The sequence below is a fragment of the Hemitrygon akajei genome, unplaced genomic scaffold, assembly GCF_048418815.1.
Source record: "Hemitrygon akajei unplaced genomic scaffold, sHemAka1.3 Scf000174, whole genome shotgun sequence".
In the NCBI taxonomy this organism is placed as follows: domain Eukaryota; kingdom Metazoa; phylum Chordata; class Chondrichthyes; order Myliobatiformes; family Dasyatidae; genus Hemitrygon; species Hemitrygon akajei.
Window position 1 is genome coordinate 165,747 of NW_027332060.1, and position 19,172 is coordinate 184,918.

Below are 19,172 nucleotides of genomic sequence, written 5' to 3' on the forward strand. Positions count from 1 at the left end.
CTTGTCAGCCACGGGTGCACCACCTTCCCTGGTTTATTCTTTTGCCAAACTGGGATGAACTATTGTTGTAGTTCTTCCATGCGATCTTTAAATGCTTGCCATTGCATATCCATCGTCAACCCTTTAAGTATCATTTGCCAGTCTATCTTCGCTCATCCACGTCTCATCCCTTCAAAGTTACCCTTCTTTAAGATTCAGAACCTTTGTTTCTGAATTAACTGCGTTGTCAGCCTGTCTCCTGAACGTCTGTGGAACGGCAACAGAATGTGCCGACCCGTCTCCGCCTTGTGGAGTGAACAAGGACGGGCTCCGCCCTCCGGAGCACCTCCTTCCCAGCGCCCCGAGTCTCTGACCGTGTCATTGATGACGTGTCCAGTGACATCTCACCTCATAAATACGCCGGCCGTCTCGGGGGGCAGCTTATTCCAGCGTGAACAGGCGCTCCTGAACGATCTGCATCCTCGGGCAACTTCCAACATGACTCCTTCCGTGAAAACCTTCGCCCTCCTCTCCATCCTGTTGGTGCTCGCTTACTGCGTGGCTCTCGGCAGTAAGTTCCTGCCTCAATTTTAGCTTCTTGCGTGTCGGGACCCTCGCTCCGGGCAGCGAGGGGAGGAGGGAGGTTGAGATGGTCTGGGGGCCCGGGAGCTGTGGCGGGTCAGAGAAAGATAATGGGAGAATAGGAATTATTAAGTATACCGCAGTAGACGGTCTCTGAATGCGGTGGCTGACAAGTTCGGAGAGGGCTTAGTGACCATATAACAATTACAGTATGGAAACAGATGGGGCAGCTAGAAGGTCCAGGGTTGGACACTGGTAGCTTGAAAGAGCTGTTTGCAGTTGAAGAATTTAAGTCTGTTCCCGATGATATGAGGGCAGTTCTAGAATGAAAAGGATGCCGCTACCTTGAGGGAGTCTGCTTGGTTAGCAGACGAGGTTGTTTTAACCCGCAGGGTTGAGATTACTCCGGAGGGGAGTTGCCCAGAGAGTAGCTGGGAGGATCAGCGGAACATGGAATTTGAAAAGGGGACTGGTATTAAAGCCGAGGAGACGCAGATGTCCCGTTTGCTTGTGTTCAGGATGTGAAGGATGTGGATGGACCGGGTAGTGAACCTTGCGTTGAAACTCAGAAAGGGTCTGAGGGATCTGATTTGGTTAAAAAGGAATGCAGTCCTTTTTGGTCAGATGGACTTGGTTCAGTGAAGAAAGGGTTAACCTTGGCACCGTTAGAAAGTGAGGATTCTCAGCCACTTGTGTTAGAAGTTAATGAGGAGATGAAAGCTGGTGAGATGAATATTATTGAAGAAAAGGGGAAAAGTATTTTTCCTAGACTTCTGAATAAAGACAATTTAAGGTCGGGTTTGGTTTCAGAACTTTTGATCAAAGTGAAGGGACCGTTAACTGAACAATGGCTTGTTAACAAGGTGCCTGCGAGTCAATTACAGTTTGTTTTGAAATTTAAGGATAAACAACTTGCTGATGTTGTTCAAGTTTGTGATTTGGAGAGACAGAACCTGAAGTGTTGTTTTGACCAAGAGGGATCACCTGCAGATGTTAAACGGAAGACTAATAGAAATAAAGATCCTGAAGATAAAATTAATGACCTGCTTGAAAATTGATGAGCGGTGTGGAAGTTCAGCAAATGGGCTGAGTTTGGAAAACATTGGTGATAAGCCAGCACCTGTGAAGGGAGTCAGTGAAGGCCTAATCTGGGCAGGTCAGCCAGCTAACCACGTGAGAGTTAAGTGGAAAAGGGGCAAGGGTTGACCAAATGCCACTTTGATTGACAGGATCTGGTTTTGCAGGAATTTGATTTTGTTTGTGTGTAACAAACCCTGTGAATAATAAAGACCACATCATAGTAGATTGACTGAATGTTAAGTTTAAAAGCGAAATGGAGATTAGCATTTATGCCTCGGATGGTAGGCTATTGAGAGGGTATTTGATGGGGGTGTACAGGATGATGAGGGTATAGACTGGGTAAATGCGAGTTGGAGGGGAATTTTCTTCACTCAGAGGGCCGACCGATTGAGGGAAAGCTCTCCGGGGCCAGCACTCCGTGCCGGCCTGATTTGGAAGTTTGAGGGACATTTGTATCGGTACACGGTTGGCAGGGTTCTGGAGGGCAATTGTCTCGGGGCAGATCGACGGAAGCAGGTGCGTTAAGAGGTTCGGCACGGACTGTGTGGGCCGAAGGGCCTGTGTTGTACTTTACTTTATGACTCTCTCACCCTCTCTCGTCCCCTCCCGATCTTACCCCACACTCTCGCTCACTCACTCCTCTCGTACCCTCCCAGTCCTATCCCTCCACTCGCTCTCTCTCACTCACTCCTCTCGTCCCCTACCAGTCCTACCCCTCCACTCACTCTCTCTCTCACTCACTCCTCTCGTCCCCTACCAGTCCTACCCCCCACTCACTCTCTCTCTCACTCACTCCTCTCGTCCCCTACCAGTCCTACCCCCACTCGCTCTCTCTCACTCACTCCTCTCGTCCCCTACCAGTCCTACACCTCCACTCACTCTCTCTCTCTCACTCACTCCTCTCGTCCCCTCCCAGTCCTACCCCCACTCGCTCTCTCTCTCACTCACTCCTCCCGTCCCCTCCCAGTCCTACCCCTCCACTCACTCTCACTCTCACTCACTCCTCTCGGCACACTTCATTGCTCCCTCTCTCCCCCTCTCCCCCACTTGTCTCCTCCCTCTTACAGCCCACTCCCCGCTGCCCCTCATTGTCCTTCTCCCTCCCTTTTCCTGACTCCCACAAGCCATCCCGCGCTCTCCCCCTGTCCCTCGTCCTCTTTCCTCACCCTCCCTCCCACTCAAAGTCCCCCCTCTCTCTCTGTCTCTCTCCCACTCACTAACTCTCTCCATCTCTTCCAGTGGCCAGTTTCACGCTATGTACTAAGATTGGAGGAACGTGTGCTGAGGAGTGCCGCGGGCCCATGATCTCCGGTCACTGCCCCAAATCCGGTCTCCACTGCTGTGCTTAGACCCCCGAGGAGTCTCCGGCGCCCTGCCCTCTCAGACGGTTCCAGAGAGACCCCCGGCCTCCCGGAAAGTTACCCGGAAATAAAGCAGTGCAGCTGAACAGTCTCAGCCGGATCGTCGACTGTTTATTCCACTCCACGGGCTCCGCCGGACCTGCCGAGTGGGCGGAGAGGGATGGGGTGGGGTTAGGGAGGGGTGCGCATTGGACGGAGGAGGGTCCCGTTACTGGGGAGAAGGGCGGAAGCAGGAGGGATGAGGGGAGATTTGGTTGACGGACAGAGATCACCGGCGTTTCACCCACCCCAAGAGGGTTGTGAATTACACCCTTCCCTCTCCGCTCGACTCCTCCCTCTATCCTTAACACCCCTCTACTTCCTCCCCTCTTCTTCCTCTCCATCCCTCTCTACCCATCTTCTCTCTTTTTTTTCTGTCCTTCACCTCCCTTCCTCGCTCGTCTCTTACTCCACTCTACTTTCAACCGCCCCGCTACCCCTATCTTTGTCTTTCTCGCCCGTCACACTTCCACCCCATTCACTCCCTTTCAACCCTCTCTTTCGAACTCTCTCCTTCTCTCCCCGCTTCCCCTTGCGCTTTAACACCCCGTCTCCCCCCTCTACAACTCTCCCCTCCAGCAAGAACATTCCGACTCATCATTTTCTTCATCTCCCCTCTATTCATTCCCCTTTCTGCCACACCCTTTGCCCTTCAACTACTCTCTCCAACTTTAACTCATCTCTCCCTCTCCACTCTCCTTTCCCACTCTCGCTTTTCCCTCTGTCCGTCTTTGCCTCTCCACTCTCCCTCCTTCCCCACTCTCCCCTTTCCCTCTGTCTATCTCCCTATCCACTCTCCCTCCTTCCCCACTCTCCCCTTTCCCTCTGTCTATCTCCCTATCGACCCTCCCTCCTTCCCTACTCTCCCGTTTATATTTTTCCCTCTCCCTCTCCATTCTCCCTCCTTACCCAGTCTCCCCTTTCCCTCTGTCCATCTCTCCCTCTCCACTCTCCCTCCTTACCAACTCTCCCCTATCCCTCTGTCCATCTCTCCCTCAGCAATCTCCCTCCTTCCCCACTCTCCGCTTTCCCTCTGTCCATCTCTCCCTGTCCACTCTCCCTCCTTCCCCACTCTCCCCTTTCACTCTTTCCTTCTCTCCCTACTTGTCCACTCTCCCCATCTCTCTATCTCTCCCTCTCCACTCTTCCTCCTCCCCCATTCTCCCCTTTCCCTCTGTCTATCTCTCACTCTCCACTCTCCCTTCTTTCCCACTCTCCACTTTCCCTCTGTCCATCTCTCACTCTCCACTCTCCCTCCTTCCCCAGTCTCCCCTTTCCCTCTGTCTATCTCTCACTCTCCTCTCTCCCTCCTTCCCCACTCTCGCCTTTCCCTCTGTCTACCTCTCCCTATCCACTCTCCCTTCATCCCCACTCCACTTTCCTTCTGTCTATCTCTCACTCTCCACTCTCCCTCCTTCCCCACTCGCCTTTCCCTCTGTCTATCTCTCCCTATCCACTCTCCCTCCTTCCCCACTCTCACTTCGTCCATCTCTCCCTCTCCACTCTCCCTCCTTCCCCTCTCTCCCCTTTCCCTCTGTCTATTCCCAACATTTTGTGGGCGTATTCCGGACGGGTGTGCAAAGGTTTGGGACAACTGTACAACTGCGCAACACTGGGTTGAGTAAAGCTTTGTCAAGTAGATGGGAAAGGGTCTATAATGCTTTGGGATTCAGCTGGGACTGTTGACTCATCGTGATATTTATAACTGACCTGGACGAGGAAGTGGAGGGATGGGTTTGTAGGTTTGCTGATGACACAAAGGTTGGAGGTGTTGTGGATAGTGTGGAGGGCTGTCAGAGGTTACAACGGGACATTGATAGGATGCAAAACTGGGCTGAGAATTGGCAGATGGAGTTCAACCCAGAGAAGTGAGAGGTGGTTCATTTTGGTAGGTCCAATATGATGGCAGAATATAGTATCAATGGTAAGACTCTTGTCAGTGTGGAGGATCAGAGGGATCTTGGGGTCCGAGTCCATAGGACGCTCAAAGCAGCTGAGCAGGTTGACTCTGTGGTTAAGGGGGCGTACGGTGTGTTGGCCTTCATCGATCGTGGGATTGAGTTTAGGAGCCGAGAGGTAATGTAACAGCTATATAGGACCCTGGTCAGACCCCACTTGGAGTACTGTGCTCAGTTCTGGTCGCCTCACTACAGGAAGGATGTGGAAACCATAGAAAGGGAGCAGAGGGGATTTACAAGGATGTTGCCTGGATTGGGGAGCTTGCCTTATGAGAATAGGTTGAGTGAACTCGGCCTTTTCTCCTCGGAGCGACGGAGGATGAGAGGTGACCCGATAGAGGTGTACAAGATGATGAGAGGCATTGATCGTGTGGATAGTCAGACGATTGTCCCCAGGGCTGAAATGGCCAGCACTAGAGGGCACAGTTTTCAAAGTTTCTTGGAAGTAGGTACAGAGGAGATGTCGGGGGTAAGTTTTTTTTACGCAGAGGGTGGTGAGTGCGTGGAATGGGCTGCCGGCGGCGGAGGTGGAGGCGGAAACGGTAGGGTCTTTCAGGAGACTCCTCGATGGCTACATGGAGCTTAGAGAAATAGAGGGCTGTGGGAAAGCCGAGGTCGTTCTGAGGTCGCGTCATGGTCACACACAGGGAGTGTCAAGGGTCAGCGGGACATCGGTGCCCAAGGGTAGGCGCGAACACACACAGATTCACACACATCGTGCATGGCGAATGATGTTGAAGGCAGATTTAACTCAGATGACAGGTCTCGGCGCACAGAGTTGGGACTCGGACTGTTAACAGTGTCGGGAGACAGAGGGGCCTCCGTGCACAATGCAGGGAACGCACTGAATTGTGGAGAGTTTCGCGGGTCGGGGGGTGGGGGGAACACCGGTGCCCAAGTGTCGGACAAACGCCGCGAACGGTGGGTTCGTGTCGATGAACGGAGGGACCTCAGCGTGCAAGGGTACGGGGCACACACCCGCCGACCCGGGAAAGTCAGGCGACGTTCTGGTCAATGCCCGGAGTCAACGGGAGCCTCTCGTCCGCTCCCTCTGACAGACGCATCGAACTCTAATCTCTCTCCTCTCTCCACCCTGCCGCTCACTCACAGACACAACATAGAAACATAGAAAATAGCTGCAGGAGTTGGCCATTCGGCCCTTCGAGCCTGCACCGCCATTCAGTATGATCATGGCTGATCATCCAACTCAGAACCCTGTACCTGCTTTCTCTCCATACCCCCGGATCCCTTTAGCCACAAGGGCCATATCTAACTCCTGCGTAAATATAGCCAATGAACCGGTCTCAACTGTTTCCTGTGGCAGAGAATTCCACAGATTCACCACTCTCAGTGTGAAGAAGTTTTTCCTCATCTCTGTCCAAAAAGGCTTCCTCTTTAGACTTAAACTGTGACTCCCTCTTTCTGGACTTCCCCAACATCGGATACAATCTTCCTGCATCTAGCCTATCCAATCCCTTTAGAATTTTATACGTTTCAATAAGATCCCCCTCAATCTTCTCAATTCCACTGAGTATAAGCCTAGTCGATCCAGTCTTTCTTCATATGAAAATCCTGCCATCCCAGAAATCAATCTGGTGAACCTTCTCTGTACTCCCTCTATGGCAAGAATGTCTTTCCTCAGATTAGGGGACCAAAACTGCACACGGTACTCTAGGTGCGGTCTCACCAAGGCCTTGTACAACTGCAGTAGAACCTCCCTGCTCCTGTACTCCAATCCTTTTGCTATGAATGCCAATATACCATTTGTCTTTTTCACCGCCTGCTGTACCTGCATGCCCACCTTCAATGACTGGTGTACAATGACACCCAGGTCTCGTTGCATCTCTCCTTTTCCTAATCGGCCACCGTTCAGATAATAATGTTTTCCTGTTCTTGCAACCAAAGTGGATAACCTCACATTTATCCACATTAAATTGCATCTGCCATGAATTTGCCCACTCACCTGACCTATCCAAGTCACCCTGCATCCTCTTAGCATCCTCCTCACAGCTAACACCGCCGCCCAGCTTCGTTTCATCCGCAAACTTGGAGATGCTGCATTTAATTCCCTCGTCTAAATCATTAATATATATTGTAAACAACTGGGGTCCCAGCACTGAGCCTTGCGGTACCCCACTAGTCACTGCCTGCCATTCTGAAAAGGTCCTGTTTACTCCCACACTTTGCTTCCTGTCTGCCAACCAATTCTCTATCCACATCAATAACATACCCCCAATACTGTGTGCTTTAAGTTTGCACACTAATCTCCTGGGTGGGACCTTGTCAAAAGCCTTTTGAAAATCTAAACATACCACATCCACTGGCTCTCCCCTATCCACTCTACTAGTTACATCTTCAAACAATTCTATAAGATTCGTCAGACATGATTTTCCTTTCACAAATCCATGCTGACTTTGTCCGATGATTTCACCTCTTTCCAAATGTGCTGTTATCACATCTTTCATAACCGACTCTAGCATTTTCCCTACCGTTGATGTCAGGTTAACCGGTCTATAATTCCCCGGTTTCTCTCTCCCACCTTTTTGAAAAAGTGAGGTTACATTAACCACCCTCCAATCCTCAGGAACTAATCCAGAATCTAAGGATTTTTGAAAAATTATCACTAATGCATCCACTATTTCTTGGGCTACTTCCTTAAGCACTCTGGGATGCAGACCATCTGGCCCTGGGGATTTATCTGCCTTTAATCCCTTCAATTTACCTACCACCACTTCCCTACTAACATGTTTTTCCCTCAGTTCCTCCATCTCACTAGACCCCCGGTCCCCTACTATTACCGGAAGATTATTTATCTCCTCCTTAGTGAAGACAGAACCAAAGTAGTTATTCAATTGGTCTGCCATGTCTTTGTTCCCTGTGATCAATTCACCTGTTTCTGACTGTAAAGGACCTACATTTGTCTTGACCAATCTTTTACTTTTCAGATATCTATAAAAGCTTTTACAGTCAGTTTTTATGTTCCCTGCCAGCTTTCTCTCATAATCTTTTTTCCCTTTCTTAATTAAGCCCTTTGTCCTCCTCTGCTGGACTCTGAATTTCTCCCAGTCCTCAGGCGTGCCGCTTTTTCTGGCTAATTTACATGTTTCTTCTTTGGACTTGATACTATCCCTAATTTCCCTTGTCAGCCACGGGTGCACCACCTTCCCTGGTTTATTCTTTTGCCAAACTGGGATGAACTATTGTTGTAGTTCTTCCATGCGATCTTTAAGTGCTTGTCATTGCATATCCACCGTCAACCCTTTAAGTATCATTTGCCAGTCTATCTTCGCTAATCCACGTCTCATCCCATCAAAGTTACCCTTCTTTAAGTTCAGAACCTTTGTTTCTGAATTAACTATGTCACGCTCCATCGCAATGAAGAATTCCACCATATTATGGTCACTCTTACCCAAGGGGCCTCGCACGACAAGATTGCTAACTAAACCTTCCCCATTGCTCAATACCCAATCTAGAATGGCCTGCTCTCTAGTTGGTTCCACGACATGTTGGTTCAGAAAACCATCCCGCATACATTCCATGAAATCCTCTTCCTCAGCACCCTTACCAATTTGTTTCAACCAATCTACATGTATATTGAAGTCACCCATTATAACTACTGTTATAATGGAATCAGCCGTGCGTTGTCAGCCTGTCTCCTGAACGTCTGTGGAACAGGAACAGAATGTGCCGACCCGTCTCCGGCTTGTGGAGTGAACAAGGACGGGACCCGCCCTCCGGAGCACCTCCTTCCCAGCGCCCCGAGTCTCTGACCGTGTCTTTGATGACGTGTCCAGTGGCATCTCACCACATAAATACGCCGGCCGTCTCTGGGGGAGCTTATTCCTGCGTGAACAGGCGCTCCTGAACGATCTGCATCCTCGGGCAACTTCCAACATGACTCCTTCCGTGAAAACCTTCGCCCTCCTCTCCATCCTGTTGGTGCTCGCTTACTGCGTGGCTCTCGGCAGTAAGTTCCTGCCTCAATTTTAGCTTCTCGCGTGTCGGGCCCCTCGCTCCGGGCAGCGAGGGGAGGGGGGAGGTGGAGATGGTCTGGGGGCCCGGGAGCTGTGGCGGGTCAGAGAAAGATAATGGGAGAATAGGAATTATTAAGTATACCGCAGTAGACGGCCTCTGAATGCGGTGGCTGACAAGTTCGGAGAGGGCTTAGTGACCATATAACAATTACAGTATGGAAACAGATGGGGCAGCTAGAAGGTCCAGGGTTGGACACTGGTAGCTTGAAAGAGCTGTTTGCAGTTGAAGAATTTAAGTGTGTTCTCGATGATATGAGGGCAGTTCTAGAATGAAAAGGATGCCGCTACCTTGAGGGAGTCTGCTTGGTTAGCAGACGAGGTTGTTTTAACCCGCAGGGTTGAGTTTACTCCGGAGGGGAGTTGCCCAGAGAGTAGCTGGGAGGATCAGGGGAACTTGGAATTTGAAAGGGGGACTGGTATTAAAGCCTAGGAGACGCAGATGTCCCGTTTGCTTGTGTTCAGGATGTGAAGGATGTGGATGCACAGGGTACTGAACCTTGCGTTGAAACTCAGAAAGGGTCTGAGGGATCGGATTTTGGTTAAAAATGAATGCAGTCCTTTTGTGTCAGATGGACTTGGTTCAGTGAAGAAAGGGTTAACCTTGGCAACGTTAGAAAGTGAGGATTCTCAGCCACTTGTGTTAGAAGTTAATGAGGAGATGAAAGCTGGTGAGATGAATATTTTTGAAGAAAAGGGGAAAAGTATTGTTCCTAGACTTCTGAATAAAGCAAATTTAAGGTCGGGTTTGGTTTCAGAACTGTTGATCGAAGTGAAGGGACCATTAACTGAACAATGGCTTGTTAACAAGGTGCCTCCGAGTCAATTACAGTTTGTTTTGAAATTTAAGGATAAACAACTTGCTGATGTTGTTCAAGTTTGTGATTTGGAGAGACAGAACCTGAAGTGTTGTTTTGACCAAGAGGGATCACCTGCAGATGTTAAACGGGAGACTAATAGAAATAAAGATCCTGAAGATAAAATTAATGACCTGCTTGAAAATTGATGAGCGGTGTGGAAGTTCAGCAAATGGGTTGAGTTTGGAAAACATTGGTGATAAGCCAGCACCTGTGAAGGGAGTCAGTGAAGGCCTAATCTGGGCTGGTCAGCCAGCTAACCACGTGAGAGTTAAGTGGAAAGGGGGCAAGGGTTGACCAAATGCCACGTTGACTGACAGGATCTGATTTTGCAGGAATTTGATTTTGTTTGTGTGTAACAAAGCCTGTGAATAATAAAGACCACATCAGAGTAGATTGACTGAATGTTCAGTTTAAAAGCGAAATGGAGATTAGCCTTTATTCCTCGGATGGTAGGATATTGAAAGGGTATTTGAGGGGGGTGTATAGGACGATGACGGTATAGACTGGGTAAATGCGAGCTGGAGGGAATTTTCTTCACTCAGAGGGCCGACCGATTGAGGGAAAGCTCTCCGGGGCCAGCACTCCGTGCCGGCCTGATTTGGAAGTTTGAGGGACATTTGTATCGGTACACGGTTGGCAGGGTTCTGGAGGGCAATTGTCTCGGGGCAGATCGACGGAAGCAGGTGCGTTAAGAGGTTCGGCACGGACTGTGTGGGCAGAAGGGCCTGTGTTGTATTTTACTTTATGACTCTCTCACCCTCTCTCGTCCCCTCCCGATCTTACCCCCACACTCTCGCTCACTCACTCCTCTCGTACCCTCCCAGTCCTATCCCTCCACTCGCTCTCTCTCACTCACTCCTCTCGTCCCCTACCAGTCCTACCCCTCCACACTCTCTCTCTCACTCACTCCTCTCGTCCCCTACCAGTCCTACCCCCCACTCACTCTCTCTCTCACTCACTTCTCTCGTCCCCTACCAGTCCTACCCCCCACTCGCTCTCTCTCACTCACTCCTCTCGTCCCCTACCAGTCCTACACCTCCACTCACTCTCTCTCTCACTCACTCCTCTCGTCCCCTCCCAGTCCTACCCCCCACTCGCTCTCTCTCTCACTCACTCCTCCCGTCACCTACCAGTCCTACCCCTCCACTCACTCTCTCTCTCACTCACTCCTCTCGGCACACTTCATTGCTCCCTCTCTCCCCCTCTCCCCCACTTGTCTCCTCCCTCTTACAGCCCACTCTCCGCTGCCCCTCATTGTCCCTCTCCCTCCCTTTTCCTGACTCCCACAAGCCATCCCGCGCTCTCCCCCTGTCCCTCGTCCTCTTTCCTCACCCTCCCTCCCACTCAAAGTCCCCCCTCTCTCTCTGTCTCTCTCCCACTCACTAACTCTCTCCATCTCTTCCAGTGGCCAGTTTCACGCTATGTACTAAGATTGGAGGAACGTGTGCTGAGGTGTGCCCCGGGCCCATGATCTCCGGTCACTGCCCCAAATCCGGTCTCCACTGCTGTGCTTAGACCCCCGAGGAGTCTCCGGCGCTCTGCCCTCTCAGACGGTTCCAGAGAGACCCCCGGCCTCCCGGAAAGTTACCCGGAAATAAAGCAGTGCTGCTGAACAGTCTCAGCCGGATCGTCGACTGTTTATTCCACTCCACGGGCTCCGCCGGACCTGCCGAGTGGGCGGAGAGGGATGGGGTGGGGTTAGGGAGGGGTGCGCATTGGACGGAGGAGGGTCCCGTTACTGGGGAGAAGGGCGGAAGCAGGAGGGATGAGGGGAGATTTGGTTGACGGACAGAGATCACCGGCGTTTCACCCACCCCAAGTGGGTTGTGAATTACACCCTTCCCTCTCCGCTCGACTCCTCCCTCTATCCTTAACACCCCTCTACTTCCTCCCCTCTTCTCCCTCTCCATCCCTCTCTACCCATCTTCTCTCTTTTTTTCTGTCCTTCACCTCCCTTCCTCGCTCGTCTCTTTCTCCACTCTACTTTCAACCGCCCCGCTGCCCCTATCTTTGTCTTTCTCGCCCGTCACACTTCCACCCCATTCACTCCCTTTCAACCCTCTCTTTCGAACTCTCTCCTTCTCTCCCCGCTTCCCCTTGCGCTTTAACATCCAGTCTCCCCCCTCTACAACTCTCCCCTCCAGCAAGAACATTCCGACTCATCATTTTCTTCATCTCCCCTCTATTCATTCCCCTTTCTGCCACACCCTTTGCCCTTCAACTACTCTCTCCAACTTTAACTCATCTCTCCCTCTCCACTCTCCTTTCCCACTCTCGCTTTTCCCTCTGTCCATCTCTGCCTCTCCACTCTCCCTCCTTCCCCATTCTCCCCTTTCCCTCTGTCTATCTCTCACTCTCCACTCTCCCTTCCTTCCCACTCTCCCCTTTCCCTCTGTCCATCTCTCCCTCTCCACTCTCCCCTTTCCCTCTGTCCACCTCTCCCTCACCAATCTCCCTCCTTCTCCACTCTCCCCTTTCCCTCTGTCAATCTCTCCCTGTCCACTCTCCCTCGTTCCCAACTCTCCTCTTTCCCTCTGTCCATCTCTCCCTCTCCACTCTCCCTCGTTCCCCACTCTCACCTTTCCCTCTGTCCAACTCTCCCTCTCCACCCTCCTTTCCCATTCTCCCCTTTCCCTCTGTCTATCTCTCACTCTCCACTCTCCCTTCTTTCCGACTCTCCAATTTCCCTCTGTCCATCTCTCACTCTCCACTCTCCCTCCTTCCCCATTCTCCCCTTTCCCTCTGTCTATCTCTCACTCTCCTCTCTCCCTCCTTCCCCACTCTCGCCTTTCCGTCTGTCTACCTCTCCCTATCCACTCTCCCTTCATCCCCACTCCACTTTCCTTCTGTCTATCTCTCACTCTCCATTCTCCCTCCTTCTCCTCTCTCCCCTTTCCCTCTGTCCATCTCTCCCTCTCCACTCTCCCTCCATCCCCACTCTCCCCTTTCCCTCTGTCTACCTCTCTACTCTCCCTCCTTCCCCAGTCTCCCCTTTCCCTCTGTCCATCTCTCCCTCTCCACTCTCCCTCCTTACCAACTCTCCCCTATCCCTCTGTCCATCTCTCCCTCACCAATCTCCCTCCTTCCCCACTCTCCCCTTTCCCTCTGTCTATCTCTCCCTCTCCACTCTCCCTCCTTCCCCACTCTCACCTTTCCCTCTGTCCAACTCTCCCTATCCACTCTCCCTCCTTCCCCACTCTCCCCTTTCACTCTTTCCTTCTCTCCCTACTTGTCCACTCTCCCCTATCTCTCTGTCCATCTCTCCCTCTCCACTCTTCCTCCTTCCCCATTCTCCCCTTTCCCTCTGTCTATCTCTCACTCTCCACTGTCCCTTCTTTCCCACTCTCCCCTTTCCCTCTGTCCATCTCTCCCTCTCCACTCTCCCCTTTCCCTCTGTCCACCACCCCCTCACCAATCTCCCTCCTTCTCCACTCTCACCTTTCCCTCTGTCAATCTCTCCCTGTCCACTCTCCCTCGTTCCCAACTCTCCTTTTTCCCTCTCCACTCTCCCTCCTTCCCCACTCTCACCTTTCCCTCTGTCCAACTCTCCCTCTCCACTCTTCCTCCTTCCCCATTCTCCCCTTTCCCTCTGTCTATCTCTCAGTCTCCACTCTCCCTTCTTTCCCACTCTCCACTTTCCCTCTGTCCATCTCTCACTCTCCACTCTCCCTCCTTCCCCATTCTCCCTTTTCCCTCTGTCTATCTCTCACTCTCCTCTCTCCCTCCTTCCCCACTCTCGCCTTTCCCTCTGTCTTCCTCTCCCTATCCACTCTCCCTTCATCCCCACTCCACTTTCCTTCTGTCTATCTCTCACTCTCCACTCTCCCTCCTTCCCCACTCGCCTCTCCCTCTGTCTATCTCTCACTCTCCACTCTCCCTCCTTCTCCTCTCTCCCCTTTCCCTCTGTCTATTCCCAACATTTTGTGGGCGTATTCCGGACGGGTGTGCAAAGGTTTGGGACAACTGTACAACTGCGCCACACAGGGTTGAGTAAAGCTTTGGCCAGTAGATGGGAAAGGGTCTATAATGCTTTGGGATTCAGCTGGGACTGCTGACTCATCGTGATATTTATAACTGACCTGGACGAGGAAGTGGAGGGATGGGTTTGTAGGTTTGCTGATGACACAAAGGTTGGAGGTGTTGTGGATAGTGTGGAGGGCTGTCAGAGGTTACAACGGGACATTGATAGGATGCAAAACTGGGCTGAGAATTGGCAGATGGAGTTCAACCCAGAGAAGTGAGAGGTGGTTCATTTTGGTAGGTCCAATATGATGGCAGAATATAGTATCAATGGTAAGACTCTTGTCAGTGTGGAGGATCAGAGGGATCCTGGTGTCCGAGTCCATAGGACGCTCAAAGCAGCTGAGTAGGTTGACTCTGTGGTTAAGGGGGTGTACGGTGTGTTGGCCTTCATCGATCGTGGGATTGAGTTTAGGAGCCGAGAGGTAATGTTACAGCTATATAGGACCCTGGTCAGACCCCACTTGGAGTACTGTGCTCAGTTCTGGTCGCCTCACTACAGGAAGGATGTGGAAACCATAGAAAGGGAGCAGAGGGGATTTACAAGGATGTTGCCTGGATTGGGGAGCATGCCTTATGAGAATAGGTTGAGTGAACTCGGCCTTTTCTCCTCGGAGCGACGGAGGATGAGAGGTGACCCGATAGAGGTGTACAAGATGATGAGAGGCATTGATCGTGTGGATAGTCAGACGATTGTCCCCAGGGCTGAAATGGCCAGCACTAGAGGGCACAGTTTTAAAAGTTTCTTGGAAGTAGGTACAGAGGAGATGTCGGGGGTAAGTTTTTTTACGCAGAGGGTGGTGAGTGCGTGGAATGGGCTGCCGGCGGCGGAGGTGGAGGCGGAAACGGTAGGGTCTTTCAGGAGACTCCTGGATGGCTACATGGAGCTTAGAGAAATAGAGGGCTGTGGGAAAGCCGAGGTCGTTCTGAGGTCGCGTCATGGTCACACACAGGGAGTGTCAAGGGTCAGCGGGACATCGGTGCCCAAGGTTAGGCGCGAACACACACAGATTCACAAACATCGTGCATGGCGGATGATGTTGAAGGCAGATTTAACTCAGATGACAGGTCTCGGCGCACAGAGTTGGGACTCGGACTGTTAACAGTGTCGGGAGACAGAGGGGCCTCCGTGCACAATGCAGGGAACGCACTGAATTGTGGAGAGTTTCGCGGGTCGGGGGGTGGGGGGAACACCGGTGCCCAAGTGTCGGACAAACGCCGCGAACTGTGGGGTCGTGTCGATGAACGGAGGGACCTCAGCGTGCAAGGGTACGGGGCACACACCCGCCGACCCGGGAAAGTCAGGCGACGTTCTGGTCAATGCCCGGAGTCAACGGGAGCCTCTCGTCCGCTCCCTCTGACAGACGCATCGAACTCTAATCTCTCTCCTCTCTCCACCCTGCCGCTCACTCACAGACACAACATAGAAACATAGAAAATAGGTGCAGGAGTTGGCCATTCGGCCCTTCGAGCTTGCACCGCCATTCAGTATGTTCATGGCTGATCATCCAACTCAGAACCCTGTACCTGCTTTCTCTCCATACCCCCGGATCCCTTTAGCCACAAGGGCCATATCTAACTCCTGCGTAAATATAGCCAATGAACCGGTCTCAACTGTTTCCTGTGGCAGAGAATTCCACAGATTCACCACTCTCTGTGTGAAGAAGTTTTTCCTCATCTCTGTCCAAAAAGGTTTCCTCTTTAGACTTAAACTGTGACTCCATTTTTCTGGACTTCCCCAACATCGGATACAATCTTCCTGCATCTAGCCTGTCCAATCCCTTTAGAATTTTATACGTTTCAATAAGATCCCCCTCAATCTTCTCAATTCCACTGAGTATAAGCCTAGTCGATCCAGTCTTTCTTCATATGAAAATCCTGCCATCCCAGAAATCAATCTGGTGAACCTTCTCTGTACTCCCTCTATGGCAAGAATGTCTTTCCTCAGATTAGGGGAACAAAACTGCACACGGTACTCTAGGTGCGGTCTCACCAAGGCCTTGTACAACTGCAGTAGAACCTCCCTGCTCCTGTACTCAAATCCTTTTGCTATGAATGCCAATATACTATTTGTCTTTTTCACCGCCTGCTGTACCTGCATGCCCACCTTCAATGACTGGTGTACAATGACCAGATGCAGCATCTCTCCTTTTCCTAATCGGCCACCGTTCAGATAATAATCTGTTTTCCTGTTCTTGCAACCAAAGTGGATAACCTCACATTTATCCACATTAAATTGCATCTGCCATGAATTTGCCCACTCACCTGACCTATCCAAGTCACCCTGCATCCTCTTAGCATCCTCCTCACAGCTAACACCGCCGCCCAGCTTCGTTTCATCCGCAAACTTAGAGATGCTGCATTTAATTCCCTCGTCTAAATCATTAATATATATTGTAAACAACTGGGGTCCCAGCACTGAGCCTTGCGGTACCCCACTAGTCACTGCCTGCCATTCTGAAAAGGTCCTGTTTACTCCCACTCTTTGCTTCCTGTCTGCCAACCAATTCTCTATCCACATCAATACCATACCCCCAATACCGTGTGCTTTAAGTTTGCACACTAATCTCCTGTGCGGGACCTTGTCAAAAGCCTTTTGAAAATCTAAACATACCACATCCACTGGCTCTCCCCTATCCACTCTACTAGTTACATCTTCAAACAATTCTATAAGATTCGTCAGACATGATTTTCCTTTCACAAATCCATGCTGACTTTGTCCGATGATTTCACCTCTTTCCAAATGTGCTGTTATCACATCTTTCATAACCGACTCTAGCATTTTCCCTACCACCGATGTCAGACTAACCGGTCTATAATTCCCCGGTTTCTCTCTCGCACCTTTTTGAAAAAGTGAGGTTACATTAACCACCCTCCAATCCTCAGGAACTAATCCAGAATCTAAGAAGTCTTGAAAAATTATCACTAATGCATCCACTATTTCTTGGGCTACTTCCTTAAGCACTCTGGGATGCAGACCATGTGGCCCTGGGGATTTATCTGCCTTTAATCCCTTCAATTTACCTAACACCACTTCCCTACTAACATGTATTTCCCTCAGTTCCTCCATCTCACTAGACCTTCGGTCCCCTACTATTTCCGGAAGATTATTTATGTCCTCCTTAGTGAAGACAGAACCAAAGTAGTTATTCAATCGGTCTGCCATGTCTTTGTTCCCTGTGATCAATTCATCTGTTCCTGACTGTAAAGGACCTACATTTGTCTTGACCAATCTTTTACTTTTCAGATATCTATAAAAGCTTTTACAGTCAGTTTTTATGTTCCCTGCCAGCTTTCTCTCATAATCTTTTTTCCCTTTCTTAATTAAGCCCTTTGTCCTCCTCTGCTGGACTCTGAATTTCTCCCAGTCCTCAGGCGTGCCGCTTTTTCTGGCTAATTTACATGTTTCTTCTTTGGACTTGATACTATCCCTAATTTCCCTTGTCAGCCAAGGGGTGCACCACCTTCCCTGGTTTATTCTTTTGCCAAACTGGGATGAACTATTGTTGTAGTTCTTCCATGCGATCTTTAAGTGCTTGCCATTGCATATCCACCGTCAACCCTTTAAGTATCATTTGCCAGTCTATCTTCGCTAATCCACGTCTCATCCCTTCAAAGTTACCCTTCTTTAAGTTCAGAACCTTTGTTTCTGAATTAACTATGTCACGCTCCTTCGCAATGAAGAATTCCACCATATTATGGTCACTCTTACCCAAGGGGCCTCGCACGACAAGATTGCTAACTAAACCTTCCCCATTGCTCAATACCCAATCTAGAATGGCCTGCTCTCTAGTTGGTTCCACGACACGTTGGTTCAGAAAACCATCCCGCATACATTCCAAGAAATCCTCTTCCTCAGCACCCTTACCAATTTGTTTCAACCAATCTACATGTATATTGAAGTCACCCATTATAACTACTGTTATATTGGAATCAGCCGTGCGTTGTCAGCCTGTCTCCTGAACGTCTGTGGAACAGGAACAGAATGTGCCGACACGTCTCCGCCTTGTGGAGTGAACAAGGACGGACACCGCCCTCCGGAGCACCTCCTTCCCAGCGCCCCGAGTCTCTGACCGTGTCTTTGATGACGTGTCCAGTGGCATCTCACCACATAAATACGCCGGCCGTCTCTGGGGGAGCTTATTCCTGCGTGAACAGGCGCTCCTGAACGATCTGCATCCTCGGGCAACTTCCAACATGACTCCTTCCGTGAAAACCTTCGCCCTCCTCTCCATCCTGTTGGTGCTCGCTTACTGCGTGGCTCTCGGCAGTAAGTTCTTGCCTCAATTTTAGTTTCTCGCGTGTCGGGCCCCTCGCTCCGGGCAGCGAGGGGAGGGGGGAGGTGGAGATGGTCTGGGGGCCCGGGAGCTGTGGCGGGTCAGAGAAAGATAATGGGAGAATAGGAATTATTAAGTGTACCGCAGTAGACGGTCTCTGAATGCGGTGGCCGACAGGTTCGGAGAGGGCTTAGTGACCATATAACAATTACAGTATGGAAACAGATGGGGCAGCTAGAAGGTCCAGGGTTGGACACTGGTAGCTTGAAAGAGCTGTTTGCAGTTGAAGAATTTAAGTCTGTTCCCGATGATATGAGGGCAGTTCTAGAATGAAAAGGATGCCGCTACCTTGAGGGAGTCTGCTGGGTTAGCAGACAAGGTTGTTTTAACCCGCAAGGTTGAGTTTACTCCGAAGGGGAGTTGCCCAGAGAGTTGCTGGGAGGATCAGCGGAACATGGAATTTGAAAAGGGGACTGGTATTAAAGCCGAGGAGACGCAGATGTCCCGTTTGCTTGTGTTCAGGATGTGAAGGATGTGGATGGACCGGGTAGTGAACCTTGCGTTGAAACTCAGAAAGGGTCTGAGGGATCTGATTTGGTTAAAAAGGAATGCAGTCCTTTTGGGTCAGATGGACTTGGTTCAGTGAAGAAAGGGTTAACCTTGGCACCGTTAGAAAGTGAGGATTCTCAGCCACTTGTGTTAGAAGTTAATGAGGAGATGAAAGCTGGTGAGATGAATATTATTGAAGAAAAGGGGAAAAGTATTGTTCCTAGACTTCTGAATAAAGACAATTTAAGGTCGGGTTTGGTTTCAGAACTGTTGATCAAAGTGAAGGGACCGTTAACTGAACAATGGCTTGTTAACAAGGTGCCTGCGAGTCAATTACAGTTTGTTTTGAAATTTAAGGATAAAGAACTTGCTGATGTTGTTCAAGTTTGTGATTTGGAGAGACAGAACCTGAAGTGTTGTTTTGACCAAGAGGGAT

At 50.5% G+C, this 19,172-nt stretch overlaps 1 long non-coding RNA gene across 1 annotated transcript; it reads left to right on the top strand.

The window, feature by feature from the left end:
- Positions 1 to 422: 422 nt before the first annotated feature.
- On the top strand, positions 423 to 3,093 carry LOC140724227 (uncharacterized). The gene is made up of 2 exons (XR_012098071.1): positions 423 to 550; positions 2,881 to 3,093. It is a non-coding gene; the product is annotated as an uncharacterized lncRNA (long non-coding RNA).
- The last annotated feature ends 16,079 nt before the right edge of the window (positions 3,094 to 19,172 follow it).